The sequence below is a fragment of the Ambystoma mexicanum genome, chromosome 5p, assembly GCF_040938575.1.
Source record: "Ambystoma mexicanum isolate Mex_15411 chromosome 5p, UKY_AmexF1_1, whole genome shotgun sequence".
In the NCBI taxonomy this organism is placed as follows: Eukaryota; Metazoa; Chordata; class Amphibia; order Caudata; family Ambystomatidae; genus Ambystoma; species Ambystoma mexicanum.
In genome coordinates, this window is record NC_090930.1 from 1,027,843,650 (window position 1) to 1,027,861,280 (window position 17,631).

Genomic DNA, 17,631 nt, shown 5'->3' on the forward strand with positions numbered 1-17,631 from the left:
CCCGCACCGGGCCCCTTTTCAGTTTTACCCCCCAAGCCCCCCCATACCCACCCACACAACCCCCCCACTCTTCCCCCCCACATGTCCATCCTACATAGCCAGTAGCGTTTTCAAAAAGTGCACCCAGCCCCCGGGCACTTTTTCCAGCTGGAGCCCCATACAGCATCTAGCAGCTGTTTACACGTGTTTTTCGGCACTATCCACGGGCGATCGTGCACGCCTTCCCTGTGTGGACCTTCACCGCTCCACACAGGACGTGGCCACGACGCCCGTTGACGTCATTTTGACGCTAGATGAGTGCGTGTTTCTCCTTTGTTTTTAGAGGCGGTTGGCCTTGCTCTGACACCGCGCTCATTCCGAGCTGCACCATTGAATCGACCAGACGCCTCTACGGAGACGCTTACCAGGTACTGTCCTTGCCTCCTCTGTTCCTGAGAATAGCCTGTTGCTTCCAGCACTTTTTAATCAGCCTTTTTTTGACAGAACCCTCTCTCTGTCTTCCAGAGCCACCTATTAGACAGCGACAGCCCTCCTGCAGCATATCCAGCCTGCACAGAGGTACCCTCGACCACATGTAGTCAGTCCTGTTTTCCTTCCCAGCACGTCCAGCTACCGGATTATCCACCAACCACAACCCCCCCTTCCCTGTCCACACCCCCTGCCCGCTCTGATGAGTCACTGTTTTTGACACCGGTGATCAGGCACCTCATTTCTCCTGCTACCTTACACCTCCAAATTATTTGGGTTTGAGCCACACTGTTCCTCTTACTATTTGGGTAAGGTGTCTAGCATTTACTGCATGTCATAGATACTATTACTATACCCATGAGTTTTCATGCTCTACAATTGTTTCTCTCCCCCCACCCTTCCTGTATCCCTATATCACAGCGCCTGTCCTTGTTTCAGATACTCTGAAACCTATGGATTCACCCCTTGTCTTGAACTACGGTCCTGAAGAAGATGGCTCCAATAACATTAGCCATTGAAACCGGTCGACCCTGCAGGTCATGAGGGCTCTCATGACCTATAACAAATATCTCAATCAAAAGGAATAAGATATTGTGTAAACAACTGCTCCAGCACACTCCCAGATGGTATGAGTGTGAAATTTTAGAAGAGCCTCCCCTCAACACTTGGCCCCTTAGCCAAAGAACTCTTTTTAATCTGAGCATTTCCAAGCGGCAAATCTCTCTGATTCTTTGTTACCCCCGGGAACCATTAAAGAAACTATACAGAACACAGAATATGAACAGTCAACCCGATCCAGATCGGACTACCACCTCACAGCTCCAGAATCTAATCCCCATTCCTGGACTGTGAAGCACTAACCACTTTGGATTTGCCACCCTCCTGTAAACGCCTTGCACTTATGAGTTAGAGGATACACACCTCCATTTTTTTGCCCCAGATTTTTCAAGCATTAAAACATTATTTCCTACAAAACCGTTGTTGTTGTGCTACCACGTCTCCTGGTCTCTACCATTCTCCAGAGCTGCGGTTGTGTTTTATTTTTGGGTATCACAGCCCCCCACCAATGGCGATTTCGTGGACTAAGGTGTAAGAGACATCTCACCCTCGTTTGTGTCTTAGTGTTGGATTCACTATTACCTCCGTCCTCCATCCAAGTAGGGAATTGCCAATCCCACTGTTTGATGGGCCGTATGCTCGATCTGTTGTCTAGGGTTCTGCTCAACACATTGTTTACTTCTGAGGACAGACCCGCCCACGAAAACACTTGTATCCCTGGTAGCTGTGTTGATGGAACTATGTCCGCCCCATGCCAGATTTCTGCATCCGACAGCTCACCCAAAGTAGATTTCGCTTCATGTTGCTTTTTGAAAACAAAATTGTGATCAGACAGATTCGCTTGGTATGCAGGCATTATTCACTGAATTGATCTTTATATATTTTCATTTTGTTTTCTCATCTTTTTTGTTTAATTTCTGAGGAGCCCCCTTTTTCTTTGTAAGTGTCAAGGATTGACCTTGCAAGGCCCCATTCTTTTTTGGAAGTTTTGAGGTCTTCTTTTCCTTTAATTTGGATTTCTTCTGTGTAGTAGCTTTGTTTTTCGGGTCTTTTGACTTGCATTGTAATTCATCTAGGTCCGTCGAATTTAGAGGGTTTTCACCCGCATTCGTTATATCCAAACAAATCGGCCAGGCCCAACACAGTATCTCTTTCAGTGCCTACGTTAGAGTTTGTAAGTGCACAGTCGCCTCCTTGTTTTGGGAGTCGTTTATGTTCACCAGCAGTGGTGGACTCTGAAGATTTTCAGTTTCTGGCATTGGGTGAATGTCTGTATTAATTGTCAGGTTGTTTTCCCTGTCAATCTCTCTTTCTAATTCCAATACAGGTGCCAGTGCAAGTTTCAGACCAGTGGGTGCCCTTTGAATTTGATCCGACTCCCCATTTGTTGGAGTGGTCTGTTTTGTTTTAGCCTGGTTACTTTCACCCATCCTAGGGTAGATACAGAGGTCCATTTGTGACGCAAGTTTGCCACTCAGTCCGGCCTCCGCATCCCCCAGATGAACGTCCAAAAACACTGGTGCCCCTCCATTCACCGGCCTCTCATTATCGTGGTCCCCCACACCGCCCACCCCTTCTGGCTCTCCCTGACCATACTCCAGCTCGACTGTGGACGACAGAGGCGTTGTGGATGGCGGATACGCCTGGCAATCAGGTTCAGTCACCTCATAAGGCCTATCAGTTAAAGGGCGTTGAGACAATACTTGGGACAAGGGTAGTCGCTGATCATAATGTTCAGTCAGCAAAGAAGCTTTGTCTATAGAGGTCTTACCTCTTTTCGTGGAGGACCCGCTGTAGGACACCTATTTCAGCAGGCTCCGATGTTCCAATCCATTTTCTTCCACACGATGTCGCTGACTTCGAAGACGTCCTTCTTCCTCGTAATTTCGTCCTGTTGCCATCTCCCGCCGTTGATTGCTGTGGACTACCAACTCTACTGCCGAACTCTGCGGCGGCAGACAGGCTTTGAAGGCAGGCTCCTCCTCACAATGAAAGACATAGAGAACTGACCTTAGCAACAAACGAGGTAGGTTCAATGGGGACAGACTGCCGTGGACTGCCAAAATGCTTTTTATTTTATAATTTTAGAACTGTGGGTAATTAACCGGTTACAGTTGAACCCAAATAAAACAGAAGTGATTTTGTTTGGACCCAAAACATCTCTTAGCAGAACAAATCAGGTGGCCCATGGCACCTGGCTTTCTGTGCTTCAGATTGGCCTTTGCTCCCAAAAGCAAGAATCTGGATAGCATATGGCAATCGAATCTTGAAAATGAGCAAATGCTTGGAGCAAAGGTGCGTTCGGTTTTCTATTCTCTTTGTCTTCTTTGTTTTGCTCTTCCATTTGTTCCCCAGAAAGACCATCCAACTGTGGTTGGGGACTTATTAACTCTAGATTCAATTATGGTAACAGCACGTTAGCAGGTGTTCCTCATATTCAAATGACTCAGCTTCAGAGGGCTCAGAACACAGCAGTACAATCTTTTTTTTAAAGCTTTCAAATCCGCTGCGATCTCTCCTCTGCGCAGAACTTTACAGAGACTCCCTGTTAAGGAACCGATCTAAGTTTCTCTGTCTGGTCTTTAAGTGCATGCCCCTGCATTTAAAGGTCTATGGCCCCAGACTATAGAACTTCCTTCTCTGGAAGCTCTGCGGTGCAACAGGGCTCTCTTTTTCAGAAATCCTTTAAAACCTATCTGTTCAAATAACTTACACTGTCTGGGGTTGTTATCCAGAGCGCACACATTCATTATGTTGCACTCACCTTTCTACCATCTGCACCTCGATGCAGGTTATTCTGTCAGGGGTGAGTTATAAATAGTTTAAAATTGAAATGTGCTGATTGCTACAAGGTATTTATACTTAAAACTTCCTATGAAAAAAAAAAACTCTCTGCTGACCTAAATTGCCTTTGTTGATAGTCAACAGTGAGACGTCAAGAACATTCCCTTGCCTCATACACCTGCAACAGAGAATTATACTTTGTTTTGGCTTGTCCACATCAAGATGGGCACCACCAATATGCACAGAGGCAGTAATCCCACAGCAGCCCTTTTAATCAGAAAATGCATTGCTGAGGTGTCTGTAAGGACCAGCAAAAGATGCCTTCATAGACTGCTAGGATAAATGCTACAAGTGCCAACTCAATTGCCCACAGCACCAAAAGAACGTGAAACCTCGTTCGTTAAAATAATTGCAGACCAAAAGAGCCGACAGATGCTCACCCCAGCTGAATAGGGATGCACACATTACCAAGAGAAGTTGTCAGGGACATGTGAAGGCTTGGAACAGGATTCAGTCTAGGTATTAGGAAACTTGGGCGAGGAAGAGTATTGACAGTGGCAGGTGTTGGTTACCAGGATTGCCCCAGGCCACCCATCAACACACACACGCTCCTGCATAAAGAATACTCGGACACGTCTGTGCGGTTCAGAGTCCTGGTGGCGAATGACGACTTCGGGTTCCTTTTTATTGAACTCGCATGCGCGAGCCAGAACGAGGCTTACACATGCGTACAAACACTAAGTACGCTTCGTAACAATCCTCCTTTTCTTTAAACGAAAAACAGAACAGTAACATAATGCAACGACCCAACGTGGGTCAATTTGTATTACCACCACAGTTGCTCAGGCATCAGTGTCCATTAAATAGTCCTGGAACTGGGCTGGACGCCTCCTCGCTCAAGCACCTCCGGCTGTCGTCCTCAGCCAGACGTGGCAAGTCTACTGGTGGAGGGTCCCTTCACCGTCATACCCTTCGGTTGTTGGGGCGATGCCTGCTTCCCCCGGCTCGTTGGCTCCATGGCTTCCTTTGGACGTATGGCCCTCCATTTTTTTGAAATACAACATGTTCCGTGTCACAGTTCCACGACCATCAGCCGCAGTTATCATGGATCCCTTGACATGTGTAACCCCCATGGTCTGGGGTTCGTACGTGAGGGACATCTTCCCCTTGGGATGTCTGTTTCGCACTAACACTGTGTCTCCTACAGAAATGACCTTGCCTTGTAGATTTCTCTGGCTGCTTTCTTTTTCATTCCGCACCTGCCGTTCCTCTCTCACTCGGTCATTGTCAATCATACCCGGTTCTCTTCCCTCCACCTTGGGTATGAGACCTCTAGGGCACCGCTTAAACAATGCCTCCGCAGGTGCTACTCTGGTGGACTGGTGTGGGGTGTCCCTATACTCCCTAAGGAATTCAAACAAGTTCTGGCATGACTCCCCTCCTCCTTTCAGTGATATTCAAAATATTTTGTTCAATTTACGCATAAACCTTTCGGTCTTCCATGTACTTGCCAAACTGCTGACCCTGGAATGGCTGGCTGTTGTCCGATCAAAGTTCATATGGAATCCCATGTGTGGCAAACATTTTCTCCAGAGCTAGTATGGTATGATCGCAGGCAGTAGACTCCACCAGCTCAATCTTCGCCATGCCCTTTGTGGGCTAGGTCTAGTACTTTTGCCACTAGAGTGCGAGGTATGACAATCTGCCGTCCTCTCAGCATCAGCCCATCGTCTGACATCGAGAGACCATTGCGGGCCCGCCACAGTACTTGCATGTCTTGTTGGGCCCCCCTCTCTCTCTCCTGGTGGTGTTGGCCAATACTCCTTTCCAATCACTGCTGTCCATGGGCGTCTGAATGATTTGAAACACCTTGTCGGTTCTCGAAGCATTCACTATCGCCTGGATTGTTAACGTCACGGGCATTGCTGCTTCCACAACATGGCGGACCATTTCGACACATTCAATCACCTCTAGTTTCTCTGGAGTTCATCCAGACCCGGGGTGTCGAGACAAACAGTCAGCAGGATTGTTGGTACCTGGACGATACTGTAGTTTCATCCCATATTCGATCAGGGACAACATCCACCGCTCTATCCGAGGGGGTGGCTTCAAAGACCCGCCCACCATGATGGGGATCATCACCACGGGTTTCCCTATATAGCCTGAAGTGCTTTGCGAATACCTTTTTCCTGTGTCAGTTAACTCCTTGCTGGCATACGCAATTGGATGCATCTGTCCTTTGGTGTCTGCCTGTAGTAGCACCGCACCCAATCCAACCGGGCTGGCGTCCACCACGATCTCTGAATCTCTCTCGGGATTAAAGTAGGCTATGGTTTCACTGCCCGTCAGCGCTGCTTTAATGTCTTCAAACGCTTTCTGCTCTCTGGTGGTCCATTCCCAGAAGATGTAATTTCTGGTAAGTGCTCTCAACGGCTCTGACAGACGCCAGATCCCGGATGAACTGTCCGCAGTTGTTCACCATACCTAGAAAACTCCTGACCTCCGAAGGTGTTTCTGGGGCCGCTGCCTCTTGTATGTCTCGTACTTTCTCTGGGTCGGGAATATGCCCCCTGCATGGAAAATTAACCCAAAGCATTCAATTTGGTCTTTGAAAAACTCACATTTACCTTTGTGCAACGTGAGGCCTAGGTTTTTGATCCTGTCCAATGTTTTTCCTAGTCTTTGCATATGTTCCGCTTCTGAGGAAGCAAAAACCAAGATATCGTCACTTAAATCTATTTTTTTAAACATATTTTATTAGCATTTAAATATAGTTAATATTTAACAAAAAATGAGGTGTTAAACTAACAAAACAGTCTTCATTAAAAGTTGTGGTATCTTCAGTGTCTATACAGGGGCAGAGGTGGGTGAATTCATGAGTTTGGGTGCCGAGGTTGGGTCAAGTCGGGCGTCTTTGGAAGTTTAGGTGAACCTCTTCCTGGCATTATGTTGTTTCTGGGGTTCCCTTCAGGGGGGTTTGTGGTCTGCAGTAAAGGGCACATCTCTTAGGGGGGCCTTCCACGATTCGAGGGTGTTATTTGCTTCGTCCGTTCCATAGTTGGCCCCTTCCTGCCATGCTCTGGTCTCTGCCTCGGACCACCTTTCTAGTTCCTTAATCCAGCGTTCATATCTCGGGCCCCCTCGGGACTTCCAGGCCATAGCGATGGTTCTTTTCACAAGGATGCAGGATAGGTCCATCAGTTTGATTATGTGTCTGTATTTGCTTATTTTGGGGTGAGCTCCTAATAAGCAGACTTTCGGGTCCCACTCATATCTGGTTATGCCAGCAGTTGTGCAAGTCTGCCTTACTCTGGACCAGAGTGTCTTTACCCTATTGCAGGTCCAAAACATGTGGATCATATCGGCTGTGTCGCTGCCGCACCAGGGGCAATTCGGTGAGACTTTCTTGTTGAATTTAGCCACCCGCTGTGGGTTCATGTACGTCCTGTATAGGGTATTCAGTTGTATCTGCCTGAACCTGGCGTTGCGGGACACCTCTTTTGGGTACAATAAAATTATTTCCCATTCTTTGTCGGTTAGTGTGATGCCCAGGTCCATTTCCCATCTCTCCTTGAGTGCTATGCCTTTGGGGTTGGGTTTGTCCATCAATCCGCTGTAGAGCCAGGTTACCGGTTTCCATCCATCCGCTAGCTCTTACATCTCCTGTAATAAAGGGTCCGGAGTGGGTTCCTCGGGCCAGCTGTCCCATTTGCTTCTGGCGATCTGTTTGAGTCAGTGATACCATAGAAATTGGCCGCTGGAGAGTCCTTCAACCTCCTGCATCAATTCAAAGTCTCTGAATGTCCTCTTCGAACATGTCCCCCCATACATAGATCCCGGCACTCTCCCAGCTTCTTGCTACCCTCAGATCCGTCATGGTTTTGCATGCTTCCGCTAGGATGGGAGAGTTGGGTGAATATGGATGGCTCGATTGTAGAATGGAGCGAGTTCTGGTCCAGATCTGTCTGCCTAATTTCGCTATCATGGGGACATTCTGTGTCTGCTTGAGGGGGTTCCAGAGTACTTCCTTGGGGAAGAGATTGGAGGGTATTTGTCTCAGTAGCGCAGATTCATTGTTTTGTTCGTCTTGAAGCCACCTTGTCACGTGGCTGAGCTGTGCAGCTCAGTAGTACATCTGAAAGTCAGGGAGTTGTATTCCGCCTTCTTTGTATCGTAGCTTGAGGACTGAGAGGGGTAGTTTGTGTCTGGAAGGGCCCCATAGGAAGTCTCGGATTAATATTTCAAGTGTCTTGAAAAAGGTGGGGCGGATATAGTAACAGATGTTCGTGAATAAGTATAGGAAGTGGGGGAGAATTATCAATTTTGTAATGGCCGCCCGACCCATCATTGCAAGTGGCAGTTTTGACCAGAATTTCATAGAATTGCGGAGTCCCTTCAGCGCCATTTCGGTGTTGTGGTCGTGTGTGAGTTCTGGAGTGTGATGGATGTTTATTCCCAGGTATCGGAATGCTTCGGGTTGCCATTTTATCCCCACTGCTGGTAAATCAGTTTTTCTAGGCCTCTGAGTCTTGCCAGCGGGGAAGCACAGGATTTCGATCTGCTAAACTTGATTCCTGAGTAAAGTGCGTAGTTGTCGAGGACGTCTAGTATGACTTGTGCATTTATTTGTGGGTCCTTCACATACAAGAGTACATCGTCGGCGTACAGGGATATTATGGAGTGTTGGTCGCCCAGTTTAATGCCTGCGTCGAAGAACTGTTGTCTAAAATAGATGGCAATTGGTTCCAAGCCTAGGATGTATAGCATCGGTGATAGCGGGCACCCTTGCCTAGTGTCTCTCTGAATCTCCCAGGGCTTCGAGATCATCCCTCCAGTTTTCACTCTTGCCATTGGTGAGTTGTAGAGCACCTTGATCCATCTCACAAAACCCTCTCCAAATCCAAACTCCCTCAGCACCTCGACCAACCATTCCCAGAATATGGAGTCGAAGGCCTTGACGGCATCGAGTGAGAGTACCGCAAGATCCTCGTCTCTCGCGGTGGTCTCCGCCATAGTGTGTTGAAGTCTTCTTAGGTTGGCCGTGGTGTTGCGTCCCGGGACGAAGCCATTTTGGTCGTCGTGAATCAGGGTTCCCACCACCTTTGCAAGTCTGTTGGCTAGGATAGTGGTTAGGATCTTACTGTCGTAGTTTAGCATTGCTAATGGGTGGTATGTATCACAGTCCGTGGGCGGTTTGTTGGGCTTAAGCATGGGGATTATGATTGTTTCTTTCATAGTGTTAGGGAGTATCCCTACTTCGCATGCCTCCGTGTAGACCTCATGTAGTATCGGAGTGATGATATATTCGTAAGCTTTATAAAATTCAGGCGGGAGGCCGTCACTGCCAGGAGTCCTACAGGTGGCCAGCGACCTGATAGCTTCCTTAACATCTTCTGTAGTGATCTCCATTTCCAAAGCTTCTCTCTGTTCCTCGGATAGTCTTGGTAGCCCAATCTCTTCCAGGGTGTTCTTGATTTCTTCTCTGGATATTTGCCTATTGTGGGAGTATAGTTTACAGTAGAACTCCGCAAAGGCGTTGTTGATATCCTGTTGGGTCCTGCATGTTGTCCCGTTCTCAGTTATGATATCTGCAGGAGTGTGTCTTGGTTGTTTTCGTTTGCATAACCAGGCTAGTATCCTGCCTGGTTTATCGGCTTCTTTGTGGGTTTTAGCTGTGTTTGTTGCAAAGTCAAATTTGGCTGGCCTGTCCCAGGTTGTGCGACATTCTTCACGAAATTCTTGTAGGGTGTCTTCCATTTCCGGGGTGGCGACAGTGCATGCCTCGAGGCGTGTTATTTCAGATTCTCGTTCTTCTAGGGCTGCCGTCATGTGTTTCCGAATGCCTCCAGCCCCCGCTATCACCTCTCGTCTTATCACTACCTTCCTCACCTCCCAAAGTGTGCTCCAGGTTGATACAGAACCTTTATTGTTGTCTATGTAGTCGTCAAGTTTGTTGCAGAGGGCTTCCCTGAATTCTTGATCTGTAAGGGCTGCGGTGGGCATTTTCCATGTCGGGATCGGTGGTCTGGGTCCCCTTAATTTCCATTCCATAATTAATGGTGAATGATCGGAGATCGATCTGCCTAGGTATGCTGTTGCGTCTACCTTTGAGGTTTGCTCTCTGTTGATGAACAGATAATCAATCCTTGTGTGAATCTTGTGAGGGGCCGAGTAATATGAGTAGCTTCTTTTGTTGGGGTGTTGTTCTCTCCAAATGTCAACCAAGTTGAGGTGATCCAGCGCATTATTGAGTGCTTGAGTGGCGGCGTTTCTCAGTTGATGGGGGGTGTGGATCTATCCATGTTTCCGTTTCTGTAGCAGTTAAAGTCGCCAGCCCATATGAAGGTGCCTTCCCTGTGATGCGTCATTTTGGCACAGAGCGTTTTAAGGTGTGAGGGAATTCCGTGTTGTGGAAAGTAGGAGTTCACTATACAGACCGCCGTATGTTCAATGGTTCCCCATATTATTAGATACCTTCAGGGTCTGCATCCGAGCCCAGTAGGCATAATGGCACGTTCGGGTTCACCCACGTGAAAATTCCTCGACCATAGCTAGAGTAGGGTGCTCCTTTCGCGGTGCCTCCCCACCGCTCAGCTAACTTGGACGAGGACTCCTTCGACAGGTGGGTCTCTTGGAGTAGTGCAATGGATACCTTCTTTCTGCGGAGATAGGATTGGATCCTATTCCTTCTCAAGTATGATCCCATACCACGTACATTCCAAGTTATCACTTTCAATTGTGTCGCCATTGGGATGGAGTGTTGGATTCCGTGCGTCTGCCCTTTCCTGTGTTTCTCATCGGTTTTTGATCATCCTCGGTGGTTCCCAGATCTCGGTTCTTAGTTCTGGTTTTGCTTGTGATCTTCGGTGGTCTTGCCCTCTGCCTTGTTGGTTGCGCTAGTGTGAAGACTGAAACTAGAGTAACATTTAACAAAACTGGAACTGGTGCGCCCAGCGACTGCGTTTTTCTCGCGGTGCTCAGGCGCTCTCGCGCTGTCAGGTCCCATCCAGGTATCAGGCTCGAGCGGGGTGGGGTAGGCAACTGGCCTGTCCTGGTCTCTTCGTGGGGGCTAGGTCCTGTGCCTGGTGTGAGGCCAAGCGAGGGCCGCATCTGTTTGATAAATAGTGGTGTAGGTTACCTCCTTGGTTGTCATAGGGTAGTGATGCGGTATGCGCTTATGTGTCAAGTGCGTAGATAAGTGGATTTCCTCATTTGCCCTTGGGATAGGTGTCCCCGTCGTCTGCTAGATTGTCTTCCATCCACATATTGGCGGCTGCTGGGGGCTCTAGGAAGATCGCACGGCCCTTGTGGATGACTTTAGTCTCGATGGATAGAGTAACATATATTTTAGGTTCAGTTGCCGGAGTCTGGCCTTGATAGGTACGAATGAGTTTCTCTCCCTTTGCACCTTTGGAGTATAGTCTGGGTAGACAGAGATTTTAACGTTGCCACGTTCTATGGAGCACTCTTCCCTGGAGTGCCTCAATATGGTTTCTCGGTCTTGGAAATTAAGTATTTTGGCGATTATCGGGCGAGGGTGGGATCCTTGGGGGGGGGGTTCTTCTGGAGGGACCTGTGTGCCCTTTCAACTGCAAAGCCTTGTGTAAGTTTTCCCGCGTATGCTGTTGGGTTCGGGCCTTCGTCGCCTTCAGGCACTCCCAGTATCCTGATGTTGCCCCGTCTGGCACGTCCCTCGGCTTCCTCGGCTCTGGCCTCGAGGATGGCGACCTGCCTTTCAAGGTCTGCGACTTTGGATTTCAGTTCGACTGTTTCTTCCGTTGTCTCTTTTATGGCCGATTCGGAGTTCGTCACCCTTTCTGTTAAGTTTCTAGCATCCTGGCGCATCAGTTGGATGTCTGATCTGAATTAGTCTATTCTGCAATCGATAAATGTGCTCAGCGATGCTATGGCTTCTAGTACTTGGGTTTGATTTTTGGCAGAATCAGCACCCTTTGATTGTGCGGGTTCTGGAGTGTGGAGGTGTGGGGTGGCTGAGTTTTTTGACTTGGTGGTGACATACGTGTCCATTGTGGAGGGTTTTGGTTTGCTCCTGGAGGACATGTTAAAGTCTTGGCGCTTTAGCGTTGGGCCTGTCTGGTGAGATTCGTGCCTCAGTTCTCGCTTATGGCCCGTATGCTGGGTCTCAGGGTCCGGTAGGTGCATGGGGGTTGTACTGTTGCAGTTGCCTGGAGAGGCGCGTGCTCCACTCAAATTGCAGCGCCTGTGGCGCAGTAGCGTAATTGCTCCGAATGATTTTGGCTTCTCTTTGTTGCTAATGAGAGTTTTAGGGAGTACCCAATGTTGGGGGCCTGGGGTCTCGCACAGCGGGTTGGGATTATTGTCCTCTTTTCTCAAGTGGTTCGCCGTGGGCTTGAGGTCAGGGTGCCACAGGGCAGTGTGGTGATTCGAATAGCCCCCTTAGTCTGGTGGCGTGCCCCCCAGGTCTCCTCACCTCAGTGACTTTGGCTCCGCTCTCCACGGGACTCGGCAACGTAGTGGTCTCGTTGATGGCAGGGAGCCGATGCTGTGCCTCCTAGCGGTTTCCCCCTCACGTCTCGTGTTTCGGGCTCCCACGGTCGGACTCGGGGAAAGAGCTGTGTCCGGCTGTCCGATGCCCGGTGCGTTTCGTGTTGTAATGGGCGGTAAAGGGCAGCGGTCTTCAGTGCGTGCCTCGACCGCAGTCTTAGCGCCTCTCTCCTCCTGCAGGCGCTGCGGCGGGAATAGCTGACTGCCTGGTCTCGAGTTGATGCAGCGTCATGGAACGACCGCCATCTTAGGTGCCGGCGGGGACGGGGGGGGTAGGGCAGAATGGGCAGGATTGTGGACGTTCTGCGTCCCGATTTCTTATCGGAGGCACTGCTTCTTGATGAGGATCGGTTTCCGCACCACCGTGGCTCGATGTGGCCCTGGAGGTATGCCTGCTTACGGCGAAAAAGGATCAAGATGCGGCGTCTCGGCCGGAGCTCGGTGCCTCAGCCTCTGTCCACCATGAGCTCCAGGCCACGCCCCCCATTACTTAAATCTATGACGCCTTTCAGTCCGGCCAGGGCACCTCGGTTGACATTTTGGAAAACCTTGGCAGCTGACGAGATGATGAAGCTTAATCTTTTGAACTGATATAGGCCCTTGTGTGTTGTGAAAGCCGTTATATAGCGAGACTCAAGGTGTAGCTCCAGCTGATGATACCCAGAGCGGAGGTCCATTTTAGAGAATACTCTGGCACCCTGGAGTACGCCCACTATATCATCCGGAGTTAAGTTCGCTCTCTTCTGATTGCCATATTGGGCAGCCGCATATCAACACAAATGCGCACGGACCACGGCTGTTTGGGTTTCGCCGCTACCACAATTGGGGAGACCCATGGAGTGGGGCCTTCAACCTTTTGAATAATGTCCATATCCACGAGAGCTTGTAATTCCTGTTTGACTTGTGTCCTCAGGTGAAACGGGATTCCGCTGTGCTTCAAGGCCGTTGGCCTCACGGACTCATCGATGTGGAGGCGTATGGGGTCCCCTTTGAGCTTGCCCATGCCTCTGAAAATGTCTGCGTATCGTTCCATGATGTGACCAATGTCCCTCAGATACACCGACATGGCGAAATAAACAATGTCCAGCACCTCTGAGGCCGCACAGCTTAGTAGTGAATGGGAGCTCACTTCCGTGACAAAGAACTTGGCCTTTATGGCTTTCTGTCCGTGGGTGACTGACACCACAAATGCCCCTTTTAGTGGTAGAGCCTCATAATCTTCTGCCGCTAAAACACATACTGATGCTCCGTGTCAATTAATATGGGATTTGGGCTTTCATCCAATGTTGACCATACATTTGGGCTGCCTACGCTTCCTTGTGCCCAACGCTATATTCGATATGAAGAACACTTCTTCCTCTTCCTCCTCTGCGATGTCCAGTTCTTGTAGACCTTATTCTACCGCCGCCACATTTTTAGACTTTCTTGGGACACCACTGCCAACCCTTGCAGGGCCCCTGGATGTGTCCACTGGTACCGCTGCTCTGCACACTCTCACGTAATGTCCTGGCACCCCACAACGGTCACAAATTCTGGTCTTTGCTGGACACTTGCCCGCATGTGGGAGATCATAACCACAGTATTGACATGGGTGCGGGATGTCAGACTTCTGAAACCCTTCAGGCTTTTTCTGATTCCAGCGCTGCTTTTGAGGGGCTGAACGACTTATGGCAAAAGCCTCTTCAAACTTCCCAGGGCAGTCGGCTGCATCCAACTGGGCTCCCCTGCTCTCCGCCAGTTCGTATGACCGTCCCATGTCCAAAATTTGCTCCAGCGTCAGGCCTGGCTCGCAGAGTACCTGCCTTCTCAGCTTCGCCGAGCTGCACCCTTGAATAAGATGGTTGCGTACCATGCTTTCCTCATTCTCCCACCTGCATGTGCTGGCCAATTGCATTAACCTACCACAGAACTGGTCCAATGTCTCATCACCAGACTGTTTCTCTGCCCACATGACGAACCAGTCATAATCCATCTTTGCTAGAGGTAGGAAATGGTTTTGTAGGGCAGTCTTAACAGCTGCATAGGTCGTCGCCTGTGAGTTCAATGACTCAAAGATCCGATGCACCTCTGATCCTGAAGAGTACAGCATGGTTGCCACCTTGGCGTTGTCCTCTGTCTCACTGGTGGCCCTAAAGAACATTTCCAGCTTCTTTACCCATAATAACCATTTGGGACCGAGCTTGGACAGGGGCCCCGATAGGTTAAATTCAGGCATGGGCGCCAAAGTACCCTGTCTGCATGGCAATGGCGCTGGGGCGACAGCGGCATCCTCGTGTTCGCCCATGTTGTCAGACCGCATGAGCACCCCCACTTTAGTGCGCGAGGCCGTAAGTCTGTCTCCTCCTCACGATGAAGTTCACCCCAGTGACAAGATTCCTCAATGTGCAAGGCTTGGACAGCACCTGTGGCCAGGATCTTTACTAGGATTGTGGTAAGTGTGATACCAGCACATCGCTTCAAAATTCAATAAATCACAGCCATCTGGTGTCAAAGTTGTGAGAGTTCCAAAAAATTGTTTACAGAAAGAAGACGAACAGTGCATGAGCACCTGTTCGGGCTGCAACCGTTGTGTCAAGTATGCCAAAATGGCAGCCAACCAGCCGCGTAGGAATCACGCTTCGTGAGCATGTCGGATCATCTCTCCCACGTTCTAGAACATCCTTCTGAGGATTCCGCCCACCCCATTTAGCATGTTCCTCGTCGCCAATGTTGGTTACCAGGATTGGCCCAGGCCTCCCATCAACACACACATGCACCTGCATAAAGAATACTCAGACACGTCTGTGCGGTTTAGGGTCCCGGCGGCAAATGGCGCCTTTGGGTTCCTTTTTATTGAACTTGCATGCACGAGCCGGAACGAGTCTCGTGCATGCGTGCAAACACTAAGTATGCTCTGTAATAGCAGAGTGTTGGGGAAAATGTAAAATGCCTTCATCTTTCCTTAATAGTCTTTCCCAGAGTTCTACAGACTTCTATGCACAAAATGGAGGATTGGGCTTTTGCCCAAGCCAAGATGGAGGGTCTGCTCAACAGGGATCAAATTTCGAATGTTGAGGGCAGGTTGGATGTTGTTTTCAACTGCCTTTCATTATCTTACCTGGAAGAGTACAGACATGTATTTTTGTACATCCCCTTTGAGGTCTAAATCTAGGAGAAACTGGAGAACTAGGAAGCTGGAAACGTTTGGGAAGAAGAACAGTAGAAGAACTGAAAAGATTGATGGGAGAGCTGCGCTGCGATTAAGAGAGCCTTAAGCTCTTGCATTTAAAAGTTAAAATATAAATTCTGTTAAGCGCAAATCTCGATCAGCAGATAAGAAACTGCAACGTTTGGGTGGATTAATGTTTGGACAGTTAAAACTTTAAATAGTTACTTGGATGTCTTTCTGTAAAGTGTGCCTTGAAAATAGAACTCCTGGAGAAAACAGTGTCTCTTCTATGCAGCGACTTGTCACAGAGGTTTACTGAAAAGCCTGCGAAAGACTGTTTTCACGAGGGGTACATAAACTTACCCCAGTGGCTCCGATTTGAACTGCAGGCAGTTCGCCACACTGAGCGAGTGATGCTGAGGAGACAACTGAGACAGTCACATTATTAACGCGCAACATCTGCATAGAGAAAAAGAATTGGTTTACTGCGACACACTTGCTCGATTACAGGAACACACGGTTTTGGGGTTCGGATCGGCATCTTCCTGCTTTAAATGAAAAGGAAGAATTCATTTGGAGTCGTACGTGCGCATTAAGACGGCGTCAGCCATTTTGTGAATCAGATGCTTGGAGTTGTAGTTTTGTTAGTTTTTTGATGCACATCATTTAGTATTAGCTAGGTCAGAGGAAAAGGAATCAAAAGAAATTCTAAAACTCATAGAAGTACTAACACGGCTAAGGGTTACTGCAAACATCTCAAAGGGCAAGGAAATTAAAATTAAAGTTACAAACTGGTGACAAGAAAGCATTCTACACAATTATTAAAGAACAAGCGAATAATATTGTGAAGCGACCCATGCATCGACTTACATGAGTTGAATAGTGTGAGAAAATAAAGGCAAGCAAACATCTGAGAGAGTCAGTTTTGAGTTAATTCATTTCAAAACTTCTTGGCAAGGATACAGTTAGGAGTGTAATCCTTGGAGCTGGGAACAGAGGAAATACAGGTAATACACAAGTTAAGCAGAGCAATTTCGATTTTAAAAGTTATTTCAATGTAATGTAATAATACACGCTTAATTCCTATGCAGGGCACAAGGCAAGAAGTCAGAAGAGCTCCTGTGTGGTTTGTTATTTTCTCCACTTCACTTCACTTTTCTGCTCTGGCTGACCTGTAATGCACAGTCAAAATAGTCTCTGGGTGCCAAGCAGTCAGAGAGGGACTGTGGGGTTCAGCAGCTCCCAAGGAAGACGAGAAATGTGGACCATGACAGCAGCTGAGCCATGGTTGTGAAAGCGCACTCCATATAACAGATTGGACTGCAACGCCCATCCTAAAACATTGCCTCGAAATTCCAGGATGGAACAAGTTACTTTGCTGTAACTGTTGTTCTCCAGCATGGGTCTGGCATGGATTCACATGCTCATGAATATTCCCCGTCATCAGGCTGGGAATCCTCGGTAAAGAAAAAATCAGTATCAGTATCAGTTTCGTTTCCGATCTGTCTTTCTTAGTAGTAACCAATCACTGATCTCTAGGTCATACTGCCCCCAGCCAATGACTGCCCTCTCCCTAAGCCTCGCCCCTCGCAGCCATCCCCAGATTTGGTAGCACGCCAAGTGGCAGTATGACCAAGGGAAGAGCCGCAGAGGGGTAGGTGGGAGGGTTCGCATGTGAATCCATGCCAGGCCCATGCTGGAGAACAACAGTTACAGGTAAGTAACTTGTTCCTTCTCCAGCATGGGGTCTGGCATGGATTCACATGCTCATGAATAAAAGAATACATAGCAGTATACACATGCACAACCACGGGAGGTGGCAACAGGCTCAACATTAAGCAATACAACAACTCAACATTAAGCATCTCTTACCTTCTCACCAGGCTCACCTTAAGCGAACAGGTTGCGTAGCACTGCTTGGCCGACCCTGGACTCCTCCCTGGCGTCCCGATCGACGCAGTAGAATCTTGTGAAGGTGGGCGTCGACCTCCACGTAGCAGCCCTGCAGATGTCCAGCAGGGGCACACCAGACAGGAACGCCGTGGTAGCAGCGATCGCTCTGGTGGAATGGGCTCTCGGATGGCCGGGCAGCGGTCGGTTTGCCAACCGGTGATAATGCATGATGCAGCCGGAGAGCCATCTGGAAA